Source organism: Rutilus rutilus, assembly GCF_951802725.1.
Source record: "Rutilus rutilus genome assembly, chromosome: 19".
Lineage (NCBI taxonomy): Eukaryota > Metazoa > Chordata > Actinopteri > Cypriniformes > Leuciscidae > Rutilus > Rutilus rutilus.
Genome location: NC_140232.1, coordinates 9,291,065 through 9,296,331, shown reverse-complemented (window position 1 = coordinate 9,296,331; position 5,267 = coordinate 9,291,065). Strand labels below are relative to the sequence as shown.

General features: G+C 39.0%; 1 long non-coding RNA gene across 1 annotated transcript; it reads left to right on the top strand.

The window, feature by feature from the left end:
* Positions 1-1,611: 1,611 nt before the first annotated feature.
* On the top strand, positions 1,612-2,750 carry LOC311278863. Its single transcript, XR_014625489.1, has 2 exons — positions 1,612-1,799; positions 1,915-2,750. It is a non-coding gene; the product is annotated as an uncharacterized lncRNA (long non-coding RNA).
* The last annotated feature ends 2,517 nt before the right edge of the window (positions 2,751-5,267 follow it).

The following is a 5,267-nucleotide window of genomic DNA, read 5'->3' as shown; positions in this document are numbered from 1 at the left end:
ACAGAGACTCTATAAAATGCCGAATTTGAAGATATTTGAAAAAGTCTTCGGAGGGAATATCGAACTCTTCTCTAATTTGTTCAAATGATCTCAAAGTTTCAGAGGTAAACATTCCTGAGAAGTCAGACAAGCCTTTAAAACTCCAATCCAGCAATCCAATGCTCCTAATCTGAATGGGAATGTCTGGATTCAAAGCCAGAGGGGAGTGTATGGATATAGTTTGGGGGATTTTCAAATGTTTTTTCACATCATTCCAAACCAATAATGTATTATAGACAATCACATTATCATTAAGAGAGTTTATCTGAGTTATATTATTAATAAACCACAGGGAATCTAATCTTCTTGGATGGCAAAATAAAGATTCAAAATCAATCCACATAGCATCCTGCCTATTCATAACCCAGCTTGTTATCATTTTGAGTTGAGCAGCCCAATAATAAAGCTGAAAATTGGGTAAGGAGAGACCCCCAAGGTCCTTCGGTTTACAAAGTTTAGAAAGACCAACTCTCTGCTGCTTATTATTCCAGATATAACGAGATATGTAAGAATTCAAAGTTTTAAAAAACGATGTAGCTAAATAGCATGGGAGATTTTGAAAAAGATAGTTAAGTCGAGGAAGTATGTTCATTTTTATGACGTTAACTCTCCCAAGAAGAGAAATTGGCAGAGGGGTCCACTTTTCTAAATCTTTTTTAACTTTTTGGACTAAAGGAGAGTAATTTGCTTCAAATAAATGATTCAAATCAGGAGTGAGGAGAATGCCAAGATACTTAAAACCTTTTTTAGAAACCTCAAAAGGAAATATAAAGCTTTTAACAATGTCCTCAAACCAAGGCACGGCTTGTCACCATGATGGTTGTCACCAACTCTCACCAACTCTCCTAAACTCAACATTAACAGAAATTCTTCTAAATTAGCATAACAAAACCATTGTCACTAATCTCCCACTTAACATTAATTGTGCAAAAAAACAACAACATGATATTACACTTAGTTGTAACATTTACTCTCCCTTTCGAGCGCCATCGGCAAAGCCTGCTGGGAAATAGAAATCGCAGCCCAGTTTCAGTTCAATTTAAGTTTGTCTGTAAACTTAAACCCGAATAAGTTGGCAAAACTTAAATAATATGAGGTAATCAGTTACAAATTTTTAAGTTAAGAAATTTAACGTTTAAGTAAGCAGAACATGCAGATTTTTACTTGTAATCATACATTTTTATTGGTTAACTTGAAATATGTGAGTAAGCTAATTCATATTTAACTTAAAATTATAATGTAATCTCAACTTAAATATTTTAGTGGAAATTTGGCTAGCTTTAACCAGCTAATTCAAAAAAATGCTACCTTGCTAATTGGTGACACAATGCTTTGATAGCCTTTGCATATGTGGCAGGTCTAATGAAATAAATCCTGCCTGCAGGTGGCTGATTAATTAATTTGAGCTCGTCCTATCAGTGAGCTGTAATAGCGCATATAAACAAGCTGGTTAGAGTGTATGGTGTCATGAGGCACCGCCCCTTCCCGTGTCGTCATTCAGGTATGTTGGGTGTTGTGAGCTGCCCGATCAATGGCATACTGTAGCTAACATTAGCTTATTTTCAGGGCGACATGCAAGCTTTCGCGGCTGGCATTCGGCTGAGGTTGTACCCTTGATGGTCAAAGTATGGTTGTTTATACTTCATGTCCGGAATGCTTAGTTATTGCCGACGCGCACGCTGTCCACCTGATAGATGGGATGAGCCCACATGCATGTTGTCTGCCTGACTGAGTTGGTCCTCAGAGATCGCACCTAAAAGGTATGTAGTTTTAAATTTGCGCCTAGGTTAAATGGCAATCTGTTGAGAGAAACAGCTTTTATTAATGGTTAGCAGTTAAATCACAGAGTTTGTCTGTTTGTTTGTAAATTTATAGATGTAGTACGGACCAATGGGTCGCATCTGCACCGCCGATTAGTTTCCGTGCGGTTGACTGCGTGGGACTACTTCTGGAGGCGCTGTTGCTTTGCTGCTTTTGCTGTTGCTTTGCTGCTTTTGCTGTTGCTTTGATCCGCTGTGGACAAAGGACTGAAAACACTGTCCTTTGTGTTTATTTTAGTGTGTGTCCCTCCATGTGAGCCCTTTATTTCGGGGTTGTCTCTGTGTCTTGTGACACCAGGAAAGTTTTCTTTTCGTTTGTATTAGTTTTTATTTTGTATTTTGACTCAGAATTTTGTAATATGTTTAACGTGAAACTGAACATCTCTACTCCAATTTCTGTCTCTTGGAGTGACAGTTCTGAGTGTGTTTCAACAGTGACAATTCTGAGTGTGTTTCAACAGTGACAATTCTGAGTGCGTTTCAACAGTGACAATTCTGAGTGCGTTTCAACAGTGACAATTCTGAGTGCGTTTCAACAGTGACAATTCTGAGTGTGTTTCAACAGTGACATTTCTGTTCCAGGAGCTGAGTGCACAAAGCAGGGGCGGATTGTTGGTGGTGGTCTCCCTCACGAGTGTGGTGTGCTGAGTGGTGTGAGTGTGTGTGTGTGTACTGGTGTGAGTGTATATGCACAGGCGTACGGAAAAGGTGACTTGTCGTGGAGGCCTTATGTGCCCTTATCCACTGCTCTGCCTCGGCTCCTGTCCTGCTGACTCAGGTCGCTCCATGTGTGCTTGTGGAACCACAAAATTGTCTACATTGAGTGCTGTTGATGTTTGTGCATTTTATATTGATTATTTATCTTTAATAAAACAAATTTATATTTTTGTACCCACGTCTCCTGCCGCCTTACTGTGGACGAACCTGTGTTTCCTTAAATAACAAACTATATTTTATTGTCCCTGGCAAGATTCCAGGGTGGCGTAGTCGTTAGCAGAGATCATTTTATGCTTAAAGTCATTCTATCCCATCCTCGTGCTGCTACACATAGCATAAGCACTTGATGAATGAGTACAGCATTTAAAACATTTATCATACACTGTTCTCAAACCAAGCTCATGCACCACTCATCACCATGATGGTAACCCCCCCCAAAAAAACTAATACCTTCTAAACTAGCATAACAAAACATTAAACACTACTAAATGAAGAGATGTCTGACCGATCAAAAGTTCAGTATGGCGTACCACAAGGCTCAGTACTAGGACCGTTGCTGTTCACTCTGTACATGCTACCCTTGGGAGATATCATTAGGAATCATGGAATTAGTTTTCACTGTTATGCTGATGATACTCAGCTCTATATTTCTGCGCGCCCCGACAAAACGCACCAATTCACAAAATTAACGGAATGCATAGCTGATATAAAAAATTGCATGACTAGTCATTTCCTACTGCTTAATTAACTACTTAAGTTTCTAATTATTGGGCAAAAAACCTCTGCACGTATTAACCAAGAATACTGTCTAACAATTGATGGGTGTGCTCTTTGATCCCAATCTTTCATTTGAAAGCCACGTTTCTAGCATCTGTAAAACTGCATTCTTCCATCTTAAAAATATATCTAAATTACGACATATGCTTTCAATGAAAAATGCGGAACAGTTAGTTCATGCGTTCATGACCTCAAGACTAGATTATTGTAATGCTCTACTGGGTGGTTGCCCTGCACGCTTAATAAACAAAGTCCAGTTGGTCCAAAACGCAGCAGCTAGAGTTCTCACTACAACCAGAAAGTATGACCGTATTAGCCCCGTTCTGTCAACACTGCATTGGCTCCCTATTAAACATCGTATACATTTTAAAATATTGCTGACTACTTACAAAGCACTAAATGGTTTAGCTCCCCAATACTTAAGCGAGCTCTTAAAGGGGTCATATAATGGTACATGCACTTTTACAAGTTGATTGTACTGAAATGTGTGTTGGCAGTGCCTGTACACAACCATCATAAAATGATACAAATCCATCCAGTGTTTTTTTTTTTAAATCTCCTTATATGTTTTCCCCTGTCTCAAATCAAGCCGTTCAATCTTGTGACGTCACAAGATCGGACACCCCTCCCACGATTGTTGATTGACAGCAGCGTTTCAACACAGACCCACCCTCGCTCGTGAGTGAGCTGTCATCATAGTCCGCGCGGTCATTGTTGATACGCTGGAGCAGAATGGCGTCTAAGCAGTTGTGGTGTTCTGTTCTTGGGTGCAATTAGGAACACAGGAGTCATTTTGATGTTCCTAAATCCGAACCGCTGAAGACGCAGTGGCTGAGTTTTGTTTTCGAAGGGAATATTCCCCACGATCAATGTCAATGCTTTCATGTTTGCGCAAATCATTTCACACACCAGACTGCTTTACAAATGAGGGTCAGTATAAAGCTGGTTTTGCTAAGAAGCTGCTCCTGAAAAAAAGGATCGGTACCAACTATTCGTGTTCCTGCTGCACCTCCAGAAGAACTGAAGTGAGTGTAACGTTTTATTAACCTTTATATTAATATTTATATTAATCTTTGGGCAAATCGCTAGCACACTTCACGTTAATGCGGCTAAGGTTTACACTCAGGGTACATTACGGCATGTTTTCTATGTACGACGTTTTCAATATAATTCATAATCCCACGGTTATAATGAACAACGTGTTATGGTTATTGTGTTATTATTACAAACGGTGTACGCACAGAACAGAGGGGCGGGGTGAGCAAAGCTCATTATCATTTAAAGACACATGCACTTAAACGGTGTGCTGAAAACAGAGCTGTTTTGTTCTGAAGTATTGTTTTCTTACAATACTAATGAGAATTTTTAATTAAAGTATATTACAAACTCTTAAAGATCTCACCCATAGGATTTTTCTAAATAAAAAACATTCCAAATTTGTTTAAACTGTCTTTATATACCAATACATAATTAAAATGTAAGTACTCTGAAAAAGAAAATATAAAAATCGAGTGACTGTAGACCTTTTAATCTGCAATAAACACAGCTCATTATTTCCATTCACTCCCACCCCCTCCCTTCTGAGCTCCTTCCAAAGCGACGCCCCCAAAACACATGAACGCGCGACGCCAAACGCTCAGGCTCAGCTGGAAGACGCATTTATTACCTGAGACGAGTGGAGAGGAAGGAGCGCAGTACATACAGTGACATCATGTCAGAATCACATGTAATAAAATACCTAACTTTATCACTATGAATATAAACAAATAAGATTTCTTTTAGTACTCACTATCAAGCTAGCATATCGATAATGGTAAAGTTTCATTCGGTAACGAGCTATATTTATAAGGCAAAACTAAAAACAGGTTGCATTGATACACGTTTTTCCATTACCATCAGTTACACTGTGATGAA